Below are 25,505 nucleotides of genomic sequence, written 5' to 3' on the forward strand. Positions count from 1 at the left end.
GTACACCTGCACATGGAACCCAGAGGTCGACACCAGGTATTTTATAATCAGTCTCCATCTTGTTTTTTAAAGACAAGGTCACAGAAACATACAACACAGAAAAAAGTGCTTAATGTTACATGCTTTTTGATTTGAAACAAGGTCTCACTATACAGCTCAGGAAACCTTTGAACTTGCAATCTTCCTGCCTCAGCCTCTGCATTAGGATTCTCTAGAGGTACATAACTTGATATAATGAATATATGCACACACACACACGCGCGCGCGCGTGTGTGTGTGTGTGTGTGTGTGTGTGTGTGTGTGTGTGTGTGTTAAGGGTTTACTAGAGTGGCTTAAAGGCTGTGGTCTGGCTAGTCTAATAACGGCTGTCTCCTGATGCAAAGACTAAGAGAGTCCTATAATTGTTCGGTCCATGAGGCTGGGTGTCCCAAGTGGTCTTCAGCCATCCTAAAAACGTAGGTTTTAATACCACTGAAGGAATGCCTTAGCAGCCCGATAAAGAACTTGCCAGTGATAGTGAGAGCAGGAGGCATCCATCTTTCCATGGTCTTTTATGTGGGCTGCCATCAGAAGTCCGTCTTCCGACCTCAAATGAGCCAATCAAGAAAGTCCCTCAGAGGTAGAACCAGCTGCTTAGTTTTCAGTTGAGTCCAGATGTAATCAGGTTGACAACCAAGACTAGCCATCACAAGGCCACATGTCCCTTTATGTCATACTTGGTGTCCGTCCGTGCCCCCCCCACCCCCTCACCCCACCCCACCCCCGTTGGTGGAACTATTTGGGAAGGTGTGGTGGTCTGAATGAAAATGGCCCCAATAGGCTCATAGGGAGTGGCACTATTTGAAAGGATTAGGAGGCGTGACCTTGTTGGAGAAGGAGTGTCACTGGGGGCGGGCTTTAAGGTTTCAAAGGGCCCATTCTGAGCCCAAAGTTTCTCTCTTCCTGCTGCCTGTGGATCTAGATGTAGAATTCTCAGCTCCTTCTCCAGCATCAGTCTGCCTGCATGCTACCATGCTCCCCACCATGATGACAATGGACTAAACCTCTGAAACTGTAAGCCAGCCTCAATTAACGGCTTTCCTTCATAAGAGTTGCCCTGGTCATGGTATCTCTTTATAGCAATGGAACACTAAGACAGAAGGATTAGGAGGTGTGGCCTTGCTGGAGGAGGTGTGTCAATGTGGGAGGGCTTTGAGGTTTGGAAAGATCCGCCCCATTCCCGGTGTGCTCTCTGCCTCCTGCATAAGTTATGAGCTCTCAGATGCTGTCCCAGATGTCTGCTGTCACGCCTTCCGACTCCATCATGAACTCTAACCCTCTATGAGCCCAGTAAAATACCTTTTTTATAAACTGCCTTGTTCATGGTGCCCCATCACAGCAATAAAAAAAAAGAAACTCACACAGCCTTCATTGTGCCATGATTATACCCATGTCCTACCTCGATGACTTCAACCTTTACATTCTTCCTTTGGTTCTGTCCAGTGAGACACCTTCTTTGTTATATAGTGAAATACTATACCCCAAGAAAAAAATCTCAGGATTCTCTCTCCTGTGTTTGCATCTTGCTTCTTCATGACGTGTGGCCAACTGAAGTTACCAGTACAGAAGCCAAACTATGGAGAAGAAGACCACTCTGCCCTCTTTCTACATCTTTGAGCTGCTCATCAAATGAGAGGATGGCTGGGCATGGAGCAGACTGGTAATCCCAGCACCTGAGAGGCAGAGGCAAGCAGATCTCGGTGAGTGTGGGGCCAGCCTGGTCTACATAGAAAAGCTATTCAGGACTGCATAGTGAGACCCCGTCTCAAAATAACAAAGGGGGGGGGGTGTTGATTACTCTTTACTCAATCTGCCTGTGATGATCCCAGTTCTGTGAACATCGATGATGAACTTTACCAATGTGCCCATACTTCCTCATAAGAGGTGACAAAATTCCACACTATTGATGCCCTTCAGGGCATCAGATATGACAGTCACCATCACACAGCACAGAAAATGACAACTTTCTAAAAGCAGCCACTGTGATAAAGATCAGCCTTCAAGGAAAGAGGGGGACAAAGTACTCAATTATTTAAATTATTTTCTCAATGAGAGAGCATTCCTGTCCTCTGGGAAGTCAGTAACATCTGTACATTTGCTGGACATCCACTGGACTTTGTCCCTCTGTGCACGGTGAGAACCACATTCACCATGAACTTGGCAGTCTGGTGCTCTCCAGACACCAGGAAAACAATTAAATATTTCTACAACAGGCTAACTCAGACTTTGGCCACTTAAACAGATTTGGGGGAAATTCCTTAGTGTGTATAATTATTAGCAAACCTTTGAAATGACCCTGTGAGCTGACCTCATCATATACAACTGACAGGAAGAACCCACGAGTCAGCAGTACATCGCCTGAATGACAGGGACTGCCAAATTCACAGAAAGGAGCAGGGATACCGAAGTCCGGGGGAGCCCTGGCCAAACAGACATCAGACATCATAGGTGTGAACACGTCCCAAGATCAAACTCTCACCCCAAACCCCACGCTGCGGGCTCGTATTCCACTAGTTATCTTGACTCAAACACAGATGAACAGTACTAAGAGGTTATTCTAAAGAGCAACCCAAATTGGTTTTGGAAGAAACAATATGACCTCCACTAAAAAACCAAAACCCAAAAACAAAAACTGAAGTACCAGTCTTCCTCTGGAGAAAAACACGGAGCTGTTTAGCAAGTAACTCCTTACTGCCACGCCACAGGAAATGCAATTTTCAGACCATATTAAATTTATAGAACACTCGGAGGCTGCCAGCCACTCTCCCCTGGTAGCCAGGACTCATCCTTTGCAATTATACCGAGCACATCTTCGGGATACAATGTTCTGTGATTACAGAAATCCTTGATTTGTTTCTAGAGAAAACATCACACCAACTACAGCTTTTTAAAGCATATATTACCTTTCATAGACGGGAGAAATTTTCTTTGTTTCAAAAGCCAAGTAGTGGCGAGGGAGACAGCTCAGCGGATAACGCATTTGCTGCTTGCCAGCGTGAGGACCAGAGTTCAGATCCCCAGCACTCACGCAAACGGGGCAGTGAGGTCTGGCTTACCAAAATAGCTGAATCGGCAAACTCTGGGCTCAATGGAGGGGCCCTGCCTCAATAGTGATTCAGGGAGATATCCAATGTGAAATCTGGGCTCCACACGTGTTCCTACAAGCACGCAAACATGAATACACCCACACATGCAAAACCAACCAACAAGTAAATAATTTTAAATGTATTGAAAAATTAAGGCCCGAGGGATGACTCAGAAGATGAGGGAGTTTACCACCAAGCCTGACAGCCTGAGTTCAAGTCCCAGGACTCACATGTTAGAGAAAACCAACCATCACAGGTTGTCTCCCTTCCTGTATGTGTACGCTAGCACATGTGCGCACACACATGCACAAAATAAGTAAGTAAATGTATCTGTTGTTTTAATTAAAGAGCAAGCAGAGAGGGGCATAATGGCCCCCGTTGCTAAAGAGGCTGAGGCATGTTAAGACTGCCACAAGTTTAGCGCCAGCCTGTGTTACACAGTGGATTCCCAACCAGCCTGGGCAACAATGTGCCAAGGACTCATGTAAGGACATCATGCTGATCAAGTGTGACCCAGGAGCAAAGCCTAACCCATACGTCCTCCAAGCCTATCAAACCCTGATCCCTGGTACCACACTGACAGTCTATCAAAGGGAGCAGCAATAAGAACCCAACCCAGGCAGCGGAACGCAAAGCTGATTGCTAATCTCTTTCCATGAGCTTTTTTAAAAGATCTGTCCTGGGGCTGGTGGGATGGTTCCGTGATTCAGAGCACTGGCTGCTCATCCACAGGACCCAGGTTTGATTCCCACCACCCACACAGCAGCTCGCGACCATCTGTAACTCCGGTTCCAGGGGATCTGATGCCTTCTTCTGACATCCATTTGGATAGGCATAACACAAAAGTGGTGCACAGATATGCATGCAGGCAAAACTCTCATGCACATAAAACAATAATAAATTATAAATAAATCTTAGAGAGAGAGAGAGAGACTATCCTTTTTTTAAAATTCTAATGAAGGATAAATTGGATAAAGGACCATCATTGGTAGCCCAGTTACAAAAAAGCAATCAATTCAGAAGGGCTGCCCCAACTGATGACTATCTGATTAAAAAAAAAAAAAAAAAAAGCAAGCCGAGAGGTGGTGGTGCACACCTTTAATCCTAGCACTTGGGAGGCAAAGGCAGGTGGCTCTCTGTCAGTTCAAGGCCAGCCTGGTCTACAGAGCAAGTTCCAGGACAGCCAGGGCTACACAGAGAAACCGTCGGGGGGGGGGGGGGATTAAAAGAGAAGCCGAGTACGCTGGCCATGCCGCTCACTACTCTAGATAGAGCATCCATTTCACTGTGCCACAGCCATCCACCCACCAGCAAGGTCCCTGGCTGTCCTGCCAGTACCTCACAGGGAGAGTTTACTGCTGCTCCTGCTGACTTTTAAACCCAGATCCACCTGCATCTAAAGGCTATGGCTTCCTCAGAAGAACACGGGCCAAAGGGTAGACGGCCTAGGCTCTGAGGGTATGCTTGACAGAATAAATAGGAAATTGTCATGGTTGGGGGGGGGGCAATCCAATGAAGGTTCATTTTTACCAAATTAATTCTTCTCCAAAGGACCTCAGTAACAAAACAAGCACAATGTGCCCCATGACATCACATTCAGTCCACAACCCCAGACTAGTCTGGGTGAGTATGCGTTTTCTGCAAAAGAAAACTGCTGACAAGGACTTGGTGTCAAGTTCAAGTGACCAGTGAGTGCCATCTGTCCCCTCCCCAGTCCTCAGAGCTTTGGGCCTGGAGGCAGACCGCCCTGATGTTTGAACATGCTCACAAGGGCTTCAGTCCAGGACAAGTTAACTCCTCCCTGGAATTTTAACTGTGTCACCCATTTTTAAATGTATAATTATACAGAATTAATGACATTCACCCTGCTGTGAAGCAAATGTCACCGGCATGCGACCTCTGAACCTTTCTCCCCAAACAGAACCTTGGTCCCACAGAACACCAACTTCCAGCGGCCCTGGCCAGTCTAGCTTCTGCCTCTGTGAACTGACTATTCCAGGAACCGCAGGGAAGCGCAACTGTACGCCTTCTGCGTGGCTTATTTCACTTAGCATAATGCTAGCTCTGATTCCCAATTAGTCTCCAAGACATAGTCCTGAGCACATGACTTTCAGATGAAACAAGGAGGAACACATGATAATAATTTTACACCGTTGCTCATTGCCAAAAGGATACAAAAGCTTGGGAAGGGAGAAAGAGACAGAAAGACAACAAAATCACCCACCATCCCTTCCCAGAGACAGAGCTTATTTCTGAGTCTGTCCACTCTCTGCTATCGTTTGGCTTTATGCAAACCAACTGTTAACGATTACATCACCTTAGAACATTCACTTGGGGACATCACATCACATTCTTTAACATAAACATCTATCAAAATGGCACAAGGCCAAGCATTTTTAAATGAATCCCAAAGTCAACATGAAGGAAAAATAAAGGCGCTTTCATGAAAACCTGCACCCACCCCATGCTCCGATTACACACTGAAGCGGCCTTGAGTTCGCCCCGATCGCAGGAAACTGTTCTTGGCAAGACATCATGGTATTGTTTAATCGCTGGTGCTGCAGATGGAAGGCAATACCTTCCCAAACGTTCCTCCAAGAACAAATGTTAAGCAAAAATTTATACAGACTCCGAACATAGCCGTCCATCCTCCTCCTATCTCTCCCAAAGGGAAACAGCACAGCTCCATTGAATGGAAATCCTGCTTTACTCTTACAGGAATAAAGATAATAATAACGCCACAAATCAATGCACTCTAAGGCCTTTTCGTTGTTGTGGTCTGTTTCTTTCTTGCAATTCCCATGTCCTCAGAACCAAGAGAGAGAGAGAAATTCAATGAAACTCTATACCTTATTTGAAAAAAAAAAAAAAAAAAAAAAACAAAAAACAAAAACCAGAGAGACAGCTCACTTGGAACTATAACTAGTCGCCGCAGGAGATGACTTGGATCCGTGAGACAATGACACACAAGTGGATGGAATGCAGGACTTCCTGTATTTATTTTAGTAGAAATAACCTCAAGTCCTGCGGGGAGGAGTCATTTTTAGAAACTGACATTGGCCCGTTGCTACACCCCTGCACGGCAGTTCCGGTTCACTGCACCATGGCTCCTGTTCCTTCTGCCCAAATCAGTGGACTACATGAAATGTGAAGGCAGCAGGATTCTCCTCAGAGCTTTGGGACCTGGGGACCCTGTCCATAGTGACGGTCTCCAGCACCATCATCCTCCCTGACAGATTCCCCGTCTCCTCAGCACACAGTAGGAAAACACATTTCAACAAGGGACCCGAGAGCACAACCCGTCCAAATCCAAAGCCCTGAACTAAAGGAGCCTCCCTGCCCGCTCCTCCCTGCCCCGCCCCTCCCTGCCTCGCCCCTCCCTGCCCCGCCCCTCCCTGCCCGCTCCTCCCAATCCTGCTAAAATCATTTCTCTGGTTGTTCCCTTCAATCCCAGCTCCTCTCAATGTAAAATCCCAATGCATCTTCTGGAAATTACTCAAGGCAAAGGAGAAAGCAATACAGATAGAAAGAAGCCTCTTCACTCGCCTGATAACTGAGTCAAATGTTAGAGTTAGCCCATGTAGCCCAGGCTGTCCTGGAACTGTTGATCCTCCTGCCTCAGACTTCCAACTACTGGAATCACTTATAGGCATCAGGCTCTCTCTTAACTACTGTCCCTTCACATATGTTCTTTTCAGACTCACCCAGAGATCCCTCACAAATGAATATTTTTGGCAGGCTCAACCCTCCCCAACCCCTTCTGGGTTTGCTATGCCAAAGAACCATAAGGGATCAGAAAAGAAACCTCTTTGAAATGGCTGACCTAGATCACCTGTACTCTAAAGTCAAGAAAAAACAAACTAAACAGGCCTCAATTAAAAGTAAATCGCAAAGTCAGTACATAGTGGCTGATGGCCTGTAATCCTGGCACTCAGGATGCTGAGGTTTGCAGATAAAGAGTCTAACACAGTGAAGCCAGCCTTGGCGATGCCGCTCTGAGAAAGGGGTGGGGTCGGGGGAGGAAGATAGAAGGAAAATGAAAGGAAAGAAAGAAGAAAGGAGAGATATAGAAAAGACGGAATGAGGAAAAAAAAGATTGCTTCTGTCAAACTTGGTGCTCATCCTTGGACACCCATAGGTCGGCCACTTTCTCTCTGCCTTCATTCCCTCAGTCAGCTAACACCCAAAGCAGTGTCTGCATTTCCAAACAATGAAATGACATCATAGTATCCACAGTTCAAGTCAAAACCTACTATCTGTTGAACCAGGGAAGGCAAAAGCATGTGAGAAATGGGTTTGTTTGGTTTTTGTTTTGCTGTGGTTTTTCTATCAAAGGTAGTTAGTCCGGCAAGGACTGATATTTCCTGAACCTTTCTTTTCTTTTCCCTTTACATTGCCAATCTCATCAGACCATGAAGCGGGGCTCCCACAGATGGGTCGCCTATACCACCTACGTCAGGGATAAAAGACACAACCCATCTTGGCCATACCTAAGTTCTGGCGGCCCTTTAAAAAAAAATTGTCTGGCCCGGTTACGTTCACTTTGTTCCTATGTTCCTTTGTGGGATACCAAGATTATCATTTTTGTTTCTAACATGCGTGTGCTAAAAACAGCTGATTTTAGAAGTCACAGAAGCAGTATGAGGGCTGAGACCCAGACAGCAGGCACCCTAACAAGGTGAGAACCATGTCTGCACGACTGTAGATGTACTAGGGATCAATGAAGACATGTTTTTAAACGAAACCCCTCTGAGCCTTCTCCTGGCCTGAAGTGGCTCCTCTCCACATCACTCCGCTTTGTCATTTGGCTTTGCTTGTGCATTCTTTCAAATTTACATTGTATACATTCACTATACGATATGGCGTTGGATAAACATGCCAGGCTCTTAACATGGCTCTCATTTCCTGTGACTCGGGGCAGACAGACTATCACCCACCCACACTTCCCGATCTAAAGGGACTCTAGACCCTCTGACCTCATCACCCTTCTATTTCACAGATGATGATAGAGTAGAAAACAGAATGGCTTGGATGGAGACCTAACATCTCAAGGGGGCGAGTTTAATTACCTTGGCTAAATTAGGACCTGGGAAAGTGGGCTCACCTTAAGCCAGGCTAAAGAGATAGGTGAAATTAGTTCTCCGATGAAATTCTGTACTTTGCCTTCCCAGAATCCCCACCTCTGGTGCAGAGGCTCAGAAGGTGCAACCATGCAGAGTCCTAGGTCTGTCCACACAATGGGATTTTCCCAAGTTCTGCTCTGAGAAAGTTCCTCCCAGAGTCCTAGGGAAGACGCTACGTCCAGCATGGGTTATCTGAGGGAAAAGAATCCACATACACCATGCTTTTTGTCCATTTACGTTATTCCTCTAGGACAAAATTCTACCTACACAGCTTCAGTTCCGCCCTGAGTCTCAGTTCCGCTCTGTACCTACTTTTTCTGTCCCCTCATAGCCCTGATAATAACTAAGCCCTTATGCTTTCGATCTCATCTTCGTCCCCTGTTCCTTCATCCTCCATATTTCCTTCCTCTTCTCATCTCCTGATCTGAGTCACCTACAGTCTACAAGAAACTGTTCCTTGCTCCTCACTCCTCGGGCTGAGCCACTCTGTCTTACCATCTACAGAAACTCTCCTTGTTCTTTCTTTCCAGGCCAGGCGACTCTGCCTGCCTCTGGAATTCCCCTCCAGTTCTCACTGCACCTGGTTATGCAGAAAGCCCTGCTGTCTTCAGTCAGTCTCTCTGCCATGCCACTAGGCTTGAAGGAAGGGGATGGTCTGAGCTTCATTTGCATAAGAAGCAAAGCTGTGCATCTACAGCCCGCCTGTCTGCCTGTCTCCTAGGTTCTGGGGGGGAGGGGTGCTGGTTACCTAATGGATCAGTGTCTGAGAAGCTGAACTGTTTGCCAATATGGTCTAGTAGTATACAGGCCCACACGAATTTCATAGAAGACAGCTGAAATATTAAAAACTGAATAATACCAAATATTCCTTGAAAAATGGCTTCCTCTAGAAAAACGTTTTGAAACCTCTAGGTATAGCTTTAATACACAGCTGAATCTCTATAATATATTCTTGTGGCCCGCAAGATCCACCTTTCTGAATTATTTTTAAAAAGGTTAATGTGTCCTTTTCTTCTTTCTAAACATGCTTTTCTGAAACCCTCGGGGCTTTTCCCCAAACATTTGGGGCTTCCTTTCTTTCTCTCAGGCCTCCTTCCTTGTAGTGCTGTAGAATATTTGTGCACTGTGAAGATGTGTCTCTGCCAAGGTACCTTCTGATTGGTTTAATAAAGGGCTGAATGGCCAATAGCTAGGCAGGAAGTGGTTAGGTAGGAGTTCTGGGCAGAGAGAGAGAAGAAGAGGAGATGAATCTAGGCACAGGAGAGACTCCAGAGAAGATACAGAGAAGAAAGAGGAGGTGTAAGATGGAAGAGAGGTAATGCCATGTGATAGAACACAGAGTAATATAAATGGGTTAACTTAAGTTACAGGAGCTAATTAGGAACAAGCCTAAGCTATAGGCCAAGCTTTCATAATTAATAATAAGTCTCTGTGTCAGCTTTTGTGAGCTGGCGGCCCAAAGAAAAATCTGTCTACAATGTGGCTGTGGCTGGCCGTGTGTCTGACCAGCCTGCCAGCTTAAACAGCATGGCTTCTTCTCTTCTCCATTTCCCTTCTCCAGGCAGCAGCTGAAGTTTACAGCTTGCCTGCTCTGGTTTTTTTTGTTTTGCTTTGTTTTGTTTTTTATTACTCTCTACTAAAATTGTCCTTGTCTTTCTATTTGAGTTCACTTTTAAATTCTTTTATCAATGAAACTATGACCACCAAAAGGTGACCCTGATTCCTCTTGTATCAACGAGAGCACAGTACCTTATACATCGCCACTTGCTCAAAGGGCCTACACTTTGAAGAGAATGTGTGCTTAATAAACATATGCTCAATAAACACACGAGGAAATGAGTGAAATGCTTTAGCAGTCCTTCCTCATTCACCTGCAGAAGTGATGACTTCAGCATCTGGTTATATGGTCTCAGTTAAATCTGACTTAATTTCAGTTCAGTATGAGCTAGTGGTTTTGTCTGTAAATAAAAGGGCAATTTCTATGCTATTTTATTTGCTAAATTAAATGTCCTTGGCATTTCTCTTGAACACATTTTATTTCTACATTGGTCACACTGAAAAAGTACAAGAAAACTATGTTCTAGAAACAATCATGGGTTCTCTCTCCAAAATGTTCTAGAATTTAGAACAACAGAGAAGCAAAAAAAAAAAAAAAAAAGACTTATATGTAGAATCACACTGACCTCATAACATCAGAGTATATTGCCTATAAATTCTCAGGAGGAGGAGGGAGAGGGGGAGGAGAGAAAGAGGAGGAGGAAGAAGAAACAACAGATGCAGAAATGCAGAAAATGTGTCCTGGGGTCACATTTATTTATATTTATTAAATCCTGAAATAACAAATTTTTTTCATTAAGTCCATTCTTCAACAATATATATTGATCCCCAGGGAGTTTCCAACACTGGGAACTCAAATATAAAGGAACTCAGAAGCATCCCACAAGGATCCACAGACTATTACAGAAGCCAGAGAAAAATGTGGATGAAGATGAACGGTGATGGACTTTGGGGGTGAGAAACCCCCAGTGGTAGCAAGGAAAAGAACCCCTGGACCCTGACCTGGGGGATCATGCACACAGTGCCTTCCCAGGTGTGTCTCCAGTCCAGCAGCACAGATGCTTCCTGGGGAATCATTACAAATGCAGACTTTCAACAAGCCACAGCACAGAACAGGGAACTCTGGGGCTAGGGCCAGCAAGATCTGTTTTCACAAGCCTAGGGGTGACTCTGATGCACAGTGAGGTGGGCACTGAGTAAGTGACTTCCTGTAGGAGGACTGACATCCAGACAGATGAAAAACAGTCCAATAGGGATGCATACAGGCAACAGAAGTCCTCTCTGTCCAATGCCAAAGAATGCATGGCACATTGTACAAACAGTGGCGAGCAAGCCCAGGGCATGACAGGGAAAGCAGATCACCAACGGTGTTGGGTGCCATGCCAAGCAGCTGGACTTTCAGCCTGCAGGCAGGAAGGAGTCCCCGGAGGGGCAGAGTGGGCATGCCCTCACCTGCAGAGAATTTTAGAAATAGCACAGAGAAGACATGAGCAGCAGGCTCATGTGGAGAATGACTGGAAACTCTAAAGAGAGAGGCGGCGGCGGTGGGAAGAAACTGGAGGCTGTGGGGAAGGGCAGGGCTCCATGCAGGGGCTGGAGATAAGGGCTGGCTTAAACAGCAGAGATGCAGGGTGGCAGGGGCACTGTGGGGCAGACTGAGCCGAGACTTGACTGACACACCTGAAACCCAGCCGGAGTAGGCAGTGGTCTGGGCAGCAGAGCAATTCTCTGCCCTAGGTAATGCCATCATGCTGTATTGTAACAGGCTCTTCAGCTGTCAATTTTTTTTTTTTTTTCCTACAAATGAGAGTTCTAAACAGGCAGAGTGGCCATCCTGGTCAGGTTCAACACAGGGCATTGGGATCTGAACCTAGCTTCTGTGAAGCCAAACAAAGAGATGCTAAGTAAGAAGAGGTCATGACTCTCAATCAGGCGACAAAAAGTATCATGGGTAAGAAATTAGAAAAGTACCTTGGGGTGGTAGTGTGAATGAAGATGCACAACCCCCCATAGGCTCATATATTTGAATACTCAGTCCCCAGTTAGTAGAACTGTTTGGGAAGGATTAAGAGGTGTAGCCTTGTTGGTGTAAGTGTGCACTGGGGGATGAACTCTGAGATTTCAAAAGTCTATGCCTGGCCCAGTACCTGTCTATCTCTGTCTCTCTATCTCTCTGTCTCTCTGTCTCTGTGACACACTCTCTCCCTCTTTCCCTCTCTCTCTCTGTTTCTCCCTCTCTGCTTCCATTTTGCAGATTAAGACTTAAGCTCTTAGCTGCTGCTCCAGCACCATGCCTGCCTGCCACCATGCTCCCCGCCATGATGATAATGAACTAAATGTCCAAACTGTAAGCAAGCCCCCTGATGTGGGATGTCTTTCTGTATGCTGCGAATATGTTGTTCCCACTGGTTAATAAATAAGCTGCTTTGGCCTATGGCAAGGCAGCTTAGTGGCAGGCAGGAAATCCAAGAGATACAGGAAGCAGACAGGCAGGAAGAGGAGATGCCATGCCGCCGCCAAAGGAGCAACAAGATGCCAGCAGATCAATAACACCACGGCCATGTGGCAACATATAGATCAATAGAAATGGGTTAATTTAAGATGAAAGAGCTAGCTAGCAAGAAGCCTGAGCCATAGGTCATACAGTTTGTAATTAATATAAGCCTCTGTGTGTTTACTTGGGACCAAGCAGCTGCAGGACACAGGAAAACTTCCAACTACATCTGGCATTCCAACGTTGAGCAAGAACTAACACCTAAAACTTGAGAAAGCTTTTAAAAAGGGTTCTAAAATGGTGCCAAGAGCAGCTTCCTAGTTTGTGTCTCTCATGCAGGACACGGCACAGAGACACCGTGGCATTTGAGCTTGAGCACAGCATGGCGGGTTCCTGCTGCTGTACACAGAGGCGTCTCCAAGTGGCCCAGCACACTGTGTGGTGGATTTAGCTTTTGATGGAGGCATAGACCCACTGCTTCCGAGTTGGCAGTGAGCATGGCACCCAGAGCTGGCGGTAAACATACCTCCACCATGTTGAGAAGCCTAACAGGATGGAGTCCATAGCCAAAGCCACTGCACAGCTTAGCAGGTTAAAATCTCTCCTGGTCAGAAAAGGATTATAGACACACAATAAGACAGATTCAGATAGAATCAACCTCTAAATGGTTTACAGTGTGTGTAAAAACATACGTAGGCTTGGAAGAGGGAGAAAAATGAGTATAGGCAGTTATATAAAGAAAAATGTTTTAAAAAAATAAAGTCTTTAAAGAGACAGTTCTTGCAGGCCACAAGAATATATTACAGAGATTCAGCTGTGTATTAAAGCTATACTTTGACCAACCAAGGGTCCGTCAGATGGGAAGCCATTTATCTCGGAATATTTGGTGTTATACAGCCTTAATATTCAGCTGCGCCTCGCTATGAATTTCTTGTGGGCCCGTATACTATAGACCATTTGGCACACAGACCTGCTGAACCTCTAGGTAACTAACTCCTCCCCAGGAGCCTAGGAGACAAGCAGGCTGTGGATGCACAGCTTTGCTTCTTGTGCAAATGAAGCTCAGACCATCCCCTTCCTTCAGGCCTAGGGGCATGGCAGAGAGACTGACTGAGGACAGCAGGGCTTTTTGCATAACCAGATGCAGTAAGGACTGGAGTGGAATTCCAGAGGCAGACACAGACTCCTGTGGCAAGAGAAAAGAGAGGAAGACAGAGATTCTGGAGAGGGTAAGGCAGAGCTCTGGTAGAGTGTTCTGAGAGCCAGGAGTAAGGAGCTAGGAAGGCAAGATGGAGGATGAAGGGACAGAGGACGAAGATGAGGAGGTCAAAAGCATAGGAGCTTACTAAAACTATGAGGACAGGAAAACTGGGCACAGAGAGGAGCTGAATGTGAGGATGGAGCTGAAGCTGTATAGACAGAATTTTGTCACTGAGGAATAAAGTAAACGGACAAAAAAGCATGGTGTATGTGGATTCCTTTCCCTCAGATACCCACGCTAGACGCAGCATCTTCCCCAGGACTCTGGGAAGAATTTTCTCAGGGCAGGAACTTGGGAAAATTCCGTTACCTTTAAACAGTAAAAATAATATATATATAAAAAAAAGTCACATAAAGATGAAAAATACACAGAGAGTCTCGATTATGTATATTGTGTTTTCTTTAAATATTTTTACTCTTAATAAGCTAACTGCAAAAAGACATTTGATTGTAAAGACTACTAAGTTAAATCAACATGTATATCTTAAAGGTATCTTCTTGACTTCAAAATTTGAGTCTAAGGATATGTTGTTTTAGAAAAGAGATTCTGCTTTTGTTTCCACAGAAAAGGAAAAGCTGTGGATTCCTTCCAGGTTAATGTCGTTCCATCAAGGAAGACCCCTTGAGAGGTCTCCAGATGATCCAACATCCAGAACAGCTTCAAGGCACCTGGCTCAGACAATGCAGCCTCATGGACTAAGACTATTCCAGTCAGGACTTGACCATAATACTAAAATTTTCTTTGTGGCCCCATAAGACTACCAGCACCCCCTATTAACAGGAGGTAGCCTAGAAAACTATGCCCACATTCCCCAAAACTGGATTATGGATGTTTGTCTTTGTTTAGGGGTTGGTTATAAATTCTTATTGGTCATAGTCAATCTCTTTCTAAAAGAAGTAAGGGGGATATGATATAGAAATATAGGATATAGATATGATAGGACAAAAGGATAGATTATTGAATCTACTTTAATCAAAAAAACAACTATTAATCTTACATATTTTACATTAGCATAGATTTGGGTTGATGCAAATTTAAAGTTAATTTTGTTATACTGTTTGTATATTTCAACTCTTGTTTAAGGTATTATGTTTATGCAAACTCATTTAAAATTGTAATGTATAACTATGAAATACAGATTAATAATTAGTCATCTATGGTAATCAAATTTATAGTCATGTTAATTTTCTAGGTATACATAGATATAATTCAATTATGTAGGTAATCTTCAAATACTTCAGAGGCCTATAGAATATGGCATTTAAAATATTTTTGAAACTTAGACTTTTCTGGACAGTGATACACGTCTGCTCCTGGCAACACCAATTACTTCAGAGAAGATGATGGGCATCAAAAAAAAAACTCCATATAAAGTTTGCTTTCTTTATGGCAAAAGTTAGCTATTTGGGCCAGAAACTGCTCTTGCCTGGACTGCTTGACAATAAGCTATATAAATTGGACATGCAGGACCCATAGGAAAGTGACCACTGAACTTTGCCAAATTAAGGGGAGATGGTCCTTCAGGTTCCTGCTTCACAGAAGAAACTGCCAGACATTCTGCAGGGCACAAAGGAAAGCAACTAATTTACTTTGCCAATAGGTGAGACAAGCCTTCAAATTTCCTGCTTCACTAAAATGTCTGCCAGAGACTCTAGGCCTGTAGACTGAAGATGGATGCCCCAATGTTACAGAAGAACTTTGGGTGACTATCCAGGCAGCCAGCTGTCTCTGTCATTTCTAGAATTTTGGAAATTGCTTACAATACACTTCCTGTTTACTTAAGTAATATTAATATCCTTCTGGGGTCTTTGATGGAGTTGAAAACTGGATAGTTATAATTATAGCTTTTCTTAATCATGATAAAGGGTAAATTCGATATGAAACTTTAGACTCACAAATATAGGATAGATGATAGAACATTTTCTTTAATATTATCAAATATAAATAGACTACACATTGTAACTGTAATTTTTGTTTGATAACTGTTCTGTTATATATAATTTTACTATGTTAAAGTTAAAACCTTCCTTTTTGATTAGACAGAAAAGGGGAAGTGCTGTGGAATGTCTTTCTGTACACTTGAATATATGCTGTTCCTATTGGTTCATAAATAAGCTGCTTTGGCCTATGGCAAGGCAGCTTAGAGGCAGGTGGGAAATCCAAGCAGAGATACAGGAAAGAGACAGGCGGGAAGAGGAGATGGTATCCCGCCGCCCAAGAAGCAACAAGATACCAGCAGACCAGTAACACCACAGGGACGTGGCAACATATAGATCAATAGAAATGGGTTAATTTAAGATGAAAGAGCTAGCTAGCAAGAAGCCTGAGCCATAGGCCATACAGCTTATAATTAATATAAGCCTCTAGTCTATGTGTTTACTTGGGACCGAGCAGGACAAAGAAAAACTTTCAACTACAGCCCCCCATTAAATGCTTTCGTGAATAAGTTGCGATGGTCGTGGTGTCTCTTCACAGCAACAGAACAGTAACTAAGACACTTAGTGTTTTCCTTTCCCTTTTTTTTTTTTTTAACATTCTCTGTAGTCTGTTGACAGCATCCAAAGCCCGAAACTCCTGTTATGAAAATTCAATGGTAAATTTGATCCACTGAATGGAGTCCACAAAGGCTCATATCCCTGCAGAAAGGGCTCTGAACACTTTTGCAAAAGTGGAAACAAGGCACAGTTCTAGGCCACGAAGCCACAGCCACCTAACTGAGATGACAAGTCGGCTTTCCTCTCGTTCTATTTTGGGAATAACCGTAAAGCAGAGGGCAGAGATGTTTCAGATCTCACTGATAGAAGTCTGCATCTTTGCTTTGATTTTCAGAAAAGATCCCTGGCAGGCAGATAATGTTGTGACCCAATTACTAGATATTTTGGAAGTAGTAGGCACTGAGCTTGGGGGATGAGCTAGTGAGTGCAGAGGGAGGAGTTACAGGCAGGCACTGCCACCTGCCTCCCACTTTTGAATCTCGGGGTGGAGGAAGCCATGCCGTTTGGGAAGCGGTGCGCCAGCTCCCCCCGACCTGTTTCCCGCGTTCTCACCATTCCCAAAATAGACAGAGCTAAGGAAAATCAGAAATATCGCTCTCAGCCCTCTAGGGGAAGACTTGGCAAGGGCATAAATTCGGGTCACTGGGAAAAGCAGATGAAAGGCGAAGCTACTGAGCCCCAGAATCAAGGGGTGGGAACAGTGAGAGAGAATGAAAACAGGATTGAAAGAAACACACAGCCAATTCTTACACCGACGTCCACCCAAGGGGCGGGCTAGGGATTCCCCAAAGTTGAGCTCTTTGAGTCAAAAAGGCAAACCTTGGTAAACCAAAAGCAGTAATAATGGCTAAGGTCTTGCTGCCTGCCAAGTGGTGGTCTAAACCCTTAACCCCTATTAACTCCTGAAATCCTCAGAGCCATGTTACATACACACCTTTAGCTTTCTTATTCACAGGTGAGGACAGCGAGGCATCGCATAATTATGGTGTTCAACTAGAAGTCTATCATCAGTGGACATGTGGCTACTACCTGAGAGAGCAATACCAAGACCCTAAGTATAACTTTTCAACACCGAGCCCCGATATTCTCGCTTCATGGCAAGGCTGCCCTGTATACTGGCTGATAGCATCGCCGACCACTATCTGCAAAGGCCAATAGTTCTCTCTCAAGAGTCAAGATAAAATGTCTCCAGGTAGTGCCAAATGTGTTTGCCCCCCATCCCACCCCAACCCCAACATCCCAACATCCATACACACACACACACACACACACACACACACACACACGTTCTACGGAGATGTGAATAGCCAGCCACATTTCTACCTTCACAGAAGGATCCCGCATTGGCAGAGGAGACCAGCTCCAAGGGTTCCAGGGAGCCAAGTGTGGGGAAGGAGCCAGGAAAAGGCTTCTGCAATGGGGACTTTCGGAGGCCATCTGCCACAGCGCCTCTTCCATGAGGCATCCCCCACTTCTGTGAAGGAGGGACCACTTGCTTCCTCTCTCCTGCAAAACCCCATGCAGGCCTCCACTGCAGCACCCTGCCACCAATGCTCTGGCACATTCCTCCGTCTCCCTGGACTTGGCACGGTGCCTGGCACCAACTATGTATTCAATAAACATTTGCTGCACAAAGGAATGAGCATGTGAAGAAGCTGAGGCCTCTGGGTGTCACCAAACAGAAGTCTCTCTCCGCTAGTAACTACCAAGACATATATGAAGCTTGTTTCTTGGGGGGGACCCAAGGTTCTGTTCTAACAGCAGGAAGACTCTCGGGCTCAGCAATGCCCCAGTAACTGAGTGTTCTCATCAGGCCTCAGGCACGGCCACAAATTACACTACATTAGCCCCCCCAAGAATGAAAACAACCCGGAAGCTGACATGTGCTAGACATCGCTTTCTACCTACAGACACTACTGCCCAGCTACACACAGTACTTCCCCTACAGACACTACTGCCCAGCTACACACAGTACTTCCCCTACAGACAGTACTGCCCAGCTATGCACAGTACTTCCCCTACAGACAGTACTGCCCAGCTACACACAGTACTTCCCCTACAGACAGTACTGCCCAGCTACACACAGTACTTCTCCTACACACAGTACTGCCCACTATACACAGTACTTCCACCTACAGACAGTACTGCCCAGCTATGCAAGATATTCAATGTAGAAGGTAAGCTGGCCCTTGCCTAGAACAGAAGTCTACTGGACAAACTAACCAAGACCCCACATTAAGAACACAGTCAGCAGCAAAGAAGAAGCAGGATGCCCAGGGAAACACACCATCTCCCAAATGTCAAGCCAAGGCCACAGGAGCCAGAAACTCGTGCCAGCCTTGGGCCTGCCAGGGAGGCCCTGAAATTCTCAACCAACCACTCAGCCTCCCAGCACTCGAATGACAACTAGATCCCCCTGGACTGTACTTTATTTTATTTTTGGTTTTTTGAGACAGGGTTTCTCTATATAGCCCTGGCTGTCCTGAAATTTGCTCTGTAGACCAGGCTAGCCTGGAACTCAACAGAGCTCCTCCTCCTGCCTCCCGAGTGCCGGGTACACCACTGCTGCCCAGCTTTCCCCCTGCAGATCATACAGAAGGAATCCATCCTGGGATCTTCCCAGAGAGTCAACGGAGAAACTCAGTTTCCAACATGTCTAGAAATCACATCCTGGACCCTGCTAGTCGATTTGTGTTCGGATGGAAAACACGCTTAAGGTCTAGAACTGGGAGGAGATCACTGCACCACCCAGGGCAGACAGAGTCTGGTTAACTGTGGGCTTTGGAAAGCGCTGAAAGGTCAAATCAACAAGACTGGCTGGTCAGCAAGCCCCGAGGATCCTCCTGCCTCTTCCTCTCCAGAGCTGGGGTGACAGGCACAAGGTCCAGCTTCTAAAGGGCAGCCGGGAATTGAACTGGGGTCCTCACGTTTGCATGACATGGTCCTCTACTGACTGAGCCATCTTTCCAGGCCCACTAAGAACAGATTTCTAAAGTGTTGCCTGAAACACATATTTATTTTGGAAAACTATGATTTCAAACCTAGAAACTTTTTTTCTTCCCCTGACCCCATCCCAACAGCAACATCAACACCAAAGAAAAGGTGAAAACCAGCAATTCCAGGGATCAACCATGCTTAGGCTTCCTCTAGCCATCTCAGGCTCATCCTGGAGGGCAGGGGAGCGTGGGGGCCCCCACTCAGAAGACTATTAAGCAACTCTTGATTTCAGTTGTCCCGATTCCAACAGCAATTCCTAGAATCACCATCTCCAAATTGCAAAAGCACGTTGTTCTGCCAGAAAGAGGTCTGCATGTGAAGAAACCAACGCCAAGTTACATCTCCAGGCCTGCCTGCCCAATTCACATTTCAGCCCTTCGCCCTGTCTGCCCTCCCAGGCCCAGGGCTTTCATCTTGGCATTCAACTTGTCATTCTTGGGCTATAATTCAAAAATACTCATTGCTTCCCAGGGCACTTTCAAAATGAGCTTCCTTCACAGCTCCTGGGACTCTGGGTGACTCTCCATTCCTGGAAGGCCCGGGGCTCCAGCAGCCCACCCACAAGCTCTACGTGTTGGTCGGGCTTCGCTACTACAACTCAATCCCAAGGGTAGAACTCGGCATCTCAGGACCAGATTCCCAGACTTAGCAATTTCATGGACCATTAAGCTGCCAAATGAAAATATTCCCATCCCTTCACAAAAGATTCTTACCCCCAAATTGGAAGGGTATAATCTCAAAGAAAGGGGCACCTCTTCTCATCTGAAGGCCAATGAAATACCAGCTCCATCACCATCATCACCATCGCAGGAGGCACAAAGACAATGTCACTGACAGATTCTCAGCCCTCAGGCTTGCACTGTGCTTTGCATACACACAAAACACTCACTTTTACAATGCATACGCATTAAGATCTGATTTGTAGGGTAGTGGATTGGAAATGCTACATCCTGTCCCACCGGCCACGCCAAGCCTTCCTTCCCCGGCAAAGGAACTCGCCCTTCCTCTCCAGAACTCTGCAAAGTCCCTCCGGTTGCATCTTCCCAAATGCATGCTCCTCCTTCTAGCTCAGTTCAAAACTCTGCATTTTTTTTTAGACAACTAAAAATAACAAAGCCACACTTCCTCCCACTCCAAGCATTCCTGAAGCATACTTGCCAACAGAGCCAAACTTCAGAAACTTCAGGTGCTGCCCAGCAGGCAAAATCCTGCAGCATCCACAAGGGGGAAGGGGGACGATGGCTAACTTCCTAACCTTCTCAACTCATTAACATAAGGAAAACCTTTAATGCATATTTCCACCTCATTATTCTTCTCTATGTTCTCTCTCCTTTGTCTCTGTGAACTCATGCATTTTATACATTTTATATACCAGGAAATTATACGTTGGGATATTTTCCCCCTTAATACTTTGCTTTCTTCTGTCTGTGTCTTTTGCTGTTAACTAGTGAGTGAGTGTGCTGACTGACCCCCCATGCCTTTCACTGGATGCAGGCTCCCTAGTCCTCACCATGGTGATGAGTCACCTCCTTCGCTACCTTCTCTTCTTAGTGCTCTCTTCCTGTGCATGCAGGTTCCAGGCTTGCTCTTACAGGGGTTCAGGATCCCGACCCCCGGTCAAGGTCAGTGGCACTGGAGTCCCTGCCCTCACCATTTTTTAAGTGGTGCAATAACTCTGGCTACCCTCTTCTGCCTCATTTAAAGACTAAAGGCTGAGGTTTGTGAGCATTCTGAAAGCAATGCACACATAACCCAGAACAGGACTGGTCCCCTATGCGCTCTATCCCATCAACATCTAACTGGTCCTCCGGCTAGGGCAGCAGCCGACCATAAACACCGGCACAAGCCAGTAAAGATGCTCACGGTAAATGACAGTGGCAATCAATTCCTAAGGCCAAGAGTTGCAACTCTCATTAAGGGCAGAAGATGAAGGATAAAAACATGGGAAAGACCGCTAAAATCCTACAAGACAGATCCCAGCATCCAAGACTCGGAATGCCTCCTCTGCCGATGGTAGAATCTTCTTAGATGACCTGGGGGCCTAAGAGCAGAAAGTCTCTCTTCAGAAGATGGTACAAAAATTTCCAAAGTCTAATGCATGTTAGCCAAGTCTAATCCCAGCTCTGTCTCCTATCCAGAAAGACGTGAGGACACAGAGTTCATTTATGACAACTCTTTTGTGGCAAGGGAAAAACTCAATGAGAGGCAGGAACTGAGCAAGAAGGAAGGATATTAGACAAAACAGGGACAGGACAGGCTCCGAGAAGCACAAAATCAGCCTCTATGCTCTACACGAATTCCTCCCTCCTTGAATGGCTGTATTTTAGACCTCTGGACCGGGCCAAGAAGGACTCAGGAAACCAAGCAGAGGGCATATTCTACCGCAAATCTCATTCTACAAACGGGGAAACTGAGACCTCAAGATGTGAGCCGACTTCTCCAAGTCACAGAGTGACTTGGAGCAACAGAGGAGCAGGACGCACGAACAAAGTCTATGGAGGCCCTGCTTGGTGGTCTTTCTGTCAGATCCTACCAGACCCTTAATTATAGGGCTGTCACTTTGCCTCTGACAAGTCATTACAGCTGCAAAACATGCCATCAACACATCTCATCACACAGAATGTGCACTAATAACACTCCAAAATGGGTAATTCGGGCTCAGCCTCTCTAGATTTAATTCTATTTGCTGGTACCACAGCCCTGCTGAAAACAAATGAACACAAAACAATTTTAAAGTACAAATGGAAGCGCCCTATAAGCATCCACCTCATTTTGAAGAGGTGCTATTCTAATCAGACCTAATCCTAAGCAACAAATCAAAGATGTCTTGTGAGAGAATGCTTAGGGAATAATAATGGGACACACTGAAACAGTCTCCTAGGAGGGAAAATTTCACAAGTCTCCACCTCTTAGAGGCATTTTCTTGGGCAGGTGACATGTATGTCAAGACATCATTAGACCTGAGTTTAAGTCTCAGAACCTTCATTAAAGCCAGGCATGGTAACACAGTATTCCTACTGTAATGAAAGATGGAGACTGGATAATTCCCCCAAGGCTCTCAGGCCAGTTAGCCTGGCATACATAGAAACCAACAATGAAGAAGAAACTTTGTCTCAAAAAAGATGAAAGTACCAGGATCTACATCAAAGGGTCCTCTGACCATCACATGTGCACATGACAAGCACATGCAAACACATACACATAAATGCATGCACACACATCACATGCAGACACTATGTAAAGAGATTGATGTCAGTCTTGTCGTGTAACAGCCATTAACCAAATGCTAGTTTCCTTACCCTGGGAGGGGAAGTATCTCCCACAAAATCAGTAATAACTTAATACAACATTTTCCTAAAACTCATCCTAGGTGCCTTGTTACCGTAGTAAGTAGCTGTCAGTCTCACAAAACACTGTAGTATGTCTCTGGAATACATAAGGTGTTATATCACCAAGGTATTATCCATCATAAAGGTGTAGGGGGGAACAAAAAGATATTAAGATTCCATTTCTCTTAGATTAAATTAAGATATCCACTAGTCAGGGTAAGCAACAGAACACAAATAATCATGGGAAGGATTTCAAGTGTTGATTCCTGTTGTAAAAATGTTTATTTGCTGTTTCTCCTCTGGCAGGAAAAGTCCTCAGAAAATAGAAACATGACATACAAAATAACTGTTCTAAGATATTGTTTGCACACATGAGTTCTGGAAATATCTGTCTTTGCCTAAACAGTGTTCTAGTCTGGGTTCCTATTACTGAAACTAAACGGAAAAAATATTCCTCTGTAACACTGTAGATCCTCAAAGCTTTTCAACCACTACTCTACGAAGTTTCCGAAAGCAGGATTCAGCGGGTACCTTAGAGGTGAAGAGTTTAAAGTATCCATTTGAGGAAGCAGTAACAGTGTAAAAGGACATCAGCACTTTCAGCAGAAAAGGGTCTCAGCCTGAGTCCTTTCTCAATGGGTCTGAGCAAGTCCGGCGTTCAGTTTCTGGGAACTTTCTGAAGGCATCTACCAATCTACCATCAAGTTCAGAAGGGTGGTGGTAGACATCCTGCACCCGTGGCACCGCCCCCCACGCCCACGCTCCACAGAGGGGACCACTCTGTACTCCTGCCACCCGTGGTGTTCTCATCATATTTCTGCCTGCCTAGGGGGAGGGGGGTCCCCATCCTCAGGACAAATACCATCTTTCCAAACAGATGCCATTTCTAAGATTCTGCTCAGAGTCTCCGAATTCTGAGAAACTGTTGAGCAAATTCTGCTTTCAAGGTACAAACAGAAAACAAGACAAAGCCTGTTCCTAAGTTCATAAGGAAATGTCCCTCGAGTGTCCTGTTTCCGCAAGGTCAGCCACACCAATTCAGGTCTACCATGCCATTTCAGGGAAGGAGCTGTAATATCATGACAAGAAAGAAAAAAAAAAAAAAGATTTGAGACCTAAAACAACTGAGTACCTGCTATAATTTATTCTTAAATCAGTGAAGTGATTTAATGAAAAGAAACAAATAACAAAAAGGGCAGCATCCCAAAGTTTCTTATTTCTTGGAATTAAAATGATATTGCTGTTAACATTTTATGATGTTCTTTTATGACTTTCATTTATGTCATCCATTGGGTGCAATGCAAAGGACTTTTTAAAACTGCCCCCTTTAAGAGCCCAGTGGGCTTCTGACACTGACCTAATTCTCTCCACGTGAGCCCTCTCCAATCACTCAGTCCATCCCCAAGCGATCGGGACAGTCGTGGCTCTGCGGAACCTGGCTACAAAAAACGGTCCCAATTCTCCATCTGATTTCTCCAATTTTTTTTTTTTTTTTCTTGAAAGCCCCACACTCCCTTGGCCTTTTGCGCCTGACCTCCTGTTTCCAGACCTCTCCGCCGGCGATGTGGAGGGACCACCTCTCATTGTTTCTACGGGACTCCGCATCCCTCCCTCCGCCCAGCTAGTTTTCGTCGCACAAATGTCATTTCTGGCGTAGGAGCCACCATTCCTCCCAGCGGGCAGCACTGGGACGTTCGGGACCCCGATGACCGGCTTCCCTGATCCAGCCCTCGGCACACTGCCATTTTCTAGTTAAAACGCTCCCTGCTTTGCAGAAGAGACAGGAACTTTGCCCCCTTCTCCTCTCTGGGCAGCTGGGCTCTCTGCACCCCTGGAGTCGTCGGCTAGGTCTCTGAGTCTCCTGCAAGAGCGCGCCGCCGGGTGGGCAGGCCGGTTCCTGGGCAAGGGGGCGTGCGCTGCTCGTCGCCCGCGCCCACCCGCACTTTGCCCTCCGTAGTCTCCGCCTGGGCACAGCCCAGCGACCCAGTGTCCTCGCCCTTACCCTGCCGAGCCCCAGCTGCGGATGGGAGTGAAGGAGCACTGGGAGTGACGGGGCGAGCCCGCAGCTAAAACACCGGCCCTGCGGCGCGGGCGCGGGGTGCGCGGGACTCCGCAGCGGGCGCCTGCTGCAGATGCAGCGGCAGCTGCTGCAGCTGGGGCTGCGGCTGGGCGGCCGGCGGTGACCGCCAGAAACCCAGCGGCAGCCGCGGAGGCACCAGGAGCCAGGCTCGCCGGCTGCCGGGCTCCCGCGCCACACTCTGGGCCAACCCGCCCCCCCAATCCCCAGACGGAAGGCATGGAGGGAAGCGGGGCTCACCCGTGCTGTGCAACGCTCGATCGGCTCCGGCTCCTGGGTCTCGCAGTCCGCTGAGCGCCGGGATCAGCTGCGGGCTGCAGCACGCGAGCTTCCTACTTAGAGCAGCACTGGCTCCGGCGACTGAGCATGCCCAGTGCGGCTCCGCGAGGCCCGCGCAGGGAGCAGCGGCGGCGAGATTCCACTTCTCCAGGCTTTGGCGGCGGCTGCGCGAGCAAAGGATCGGAGGGGCCTGGCGGAGCCGGCGAACCCAGCAAGGCGGGGCCGGGGGCGGAGGCCGCAGCGGAAGGGGGCGGGCCGCGCTCCCAGGGCGACCCCTGCAGGTGGAGGAGGCCCCGGCTGCCGCACCGCAAGGTGGCCAGGGGGCGCCAGGGTGACACCCAGACGCTGGGGGCGCGGGGCAGCCGGGGTATCCCCTCCAGGTGGCCTGGCGTCTGTCTGCACCAAAAGGCAGTTGGAGGAACTCGTCTCCCACACGTCTGCGTTCCTTTAGATGGGGAAAATAGTCCCAGATGAGAGCTGCCCACAGCCGGCCAGGCGAGCTGAACATTAAAAAGGTGAAACTTCTCCTGCCTTCTGCCGCCTCATCCCCCACGCCCAGACATGTGCCACACACGAACATTCCTGCACTGGAAAATCACAGCCAGATAACGCCGGGCGAGAAACACACCTGCGAAAAGGAAAAGCATTATCTCCTTTGCTACCGGTTTGTTAACCGTAAGTGGACCTACTGCAGGCGTCTGGACATCCTTAATTTGTTCTTCACCAAACCAAGGGTTGTTAAACGGGAGCCTGGGGCAGACTCACTGG

The 25,505-nt window shown here is 46.5% G+C and overlaps 1 protein-coding gene across 9 annotated transcripts in view; it reads right to left on the reverse strand.

Moving 5' to 3' along the window:
• Apbb2 (amyloid beta precursor protein binding family B member 2) overlaps positions 1-24,781 on the reverse strand; it is a 350,172-nt gene extending 325,391 nt beyond the window's left edge. For all 9 annotated transcript variants that reach the window (XM_037209064.1, XM_037209063.1, XM_028882253.2 and 6 more), the window contains exon 1: positions 24,699-24,781. The gene's annotated coding sequence lies outside the window, so the exon portion shown is untranslated. The remainder of the gene's footprint in view (positions 1-24,698) is intronic.
• Positions 24,782-25,505: the final 724 nt, after the last annotated feature.

This window comes from Peromyscus leucopus, chromosome 10, assembly GCF_004664715.2.
Source record: "Peromyscus leucopus breed LL Stock chromosome 10, UCI_PerLeu_2.1, whole genome shotgun sequence".
Lineage (NCBI taxonomy): Eukaryota > Metazoa > Chordata > Mammalia > Rodentia > Cricetidae > Peromyscus > Peromyscus leucopus.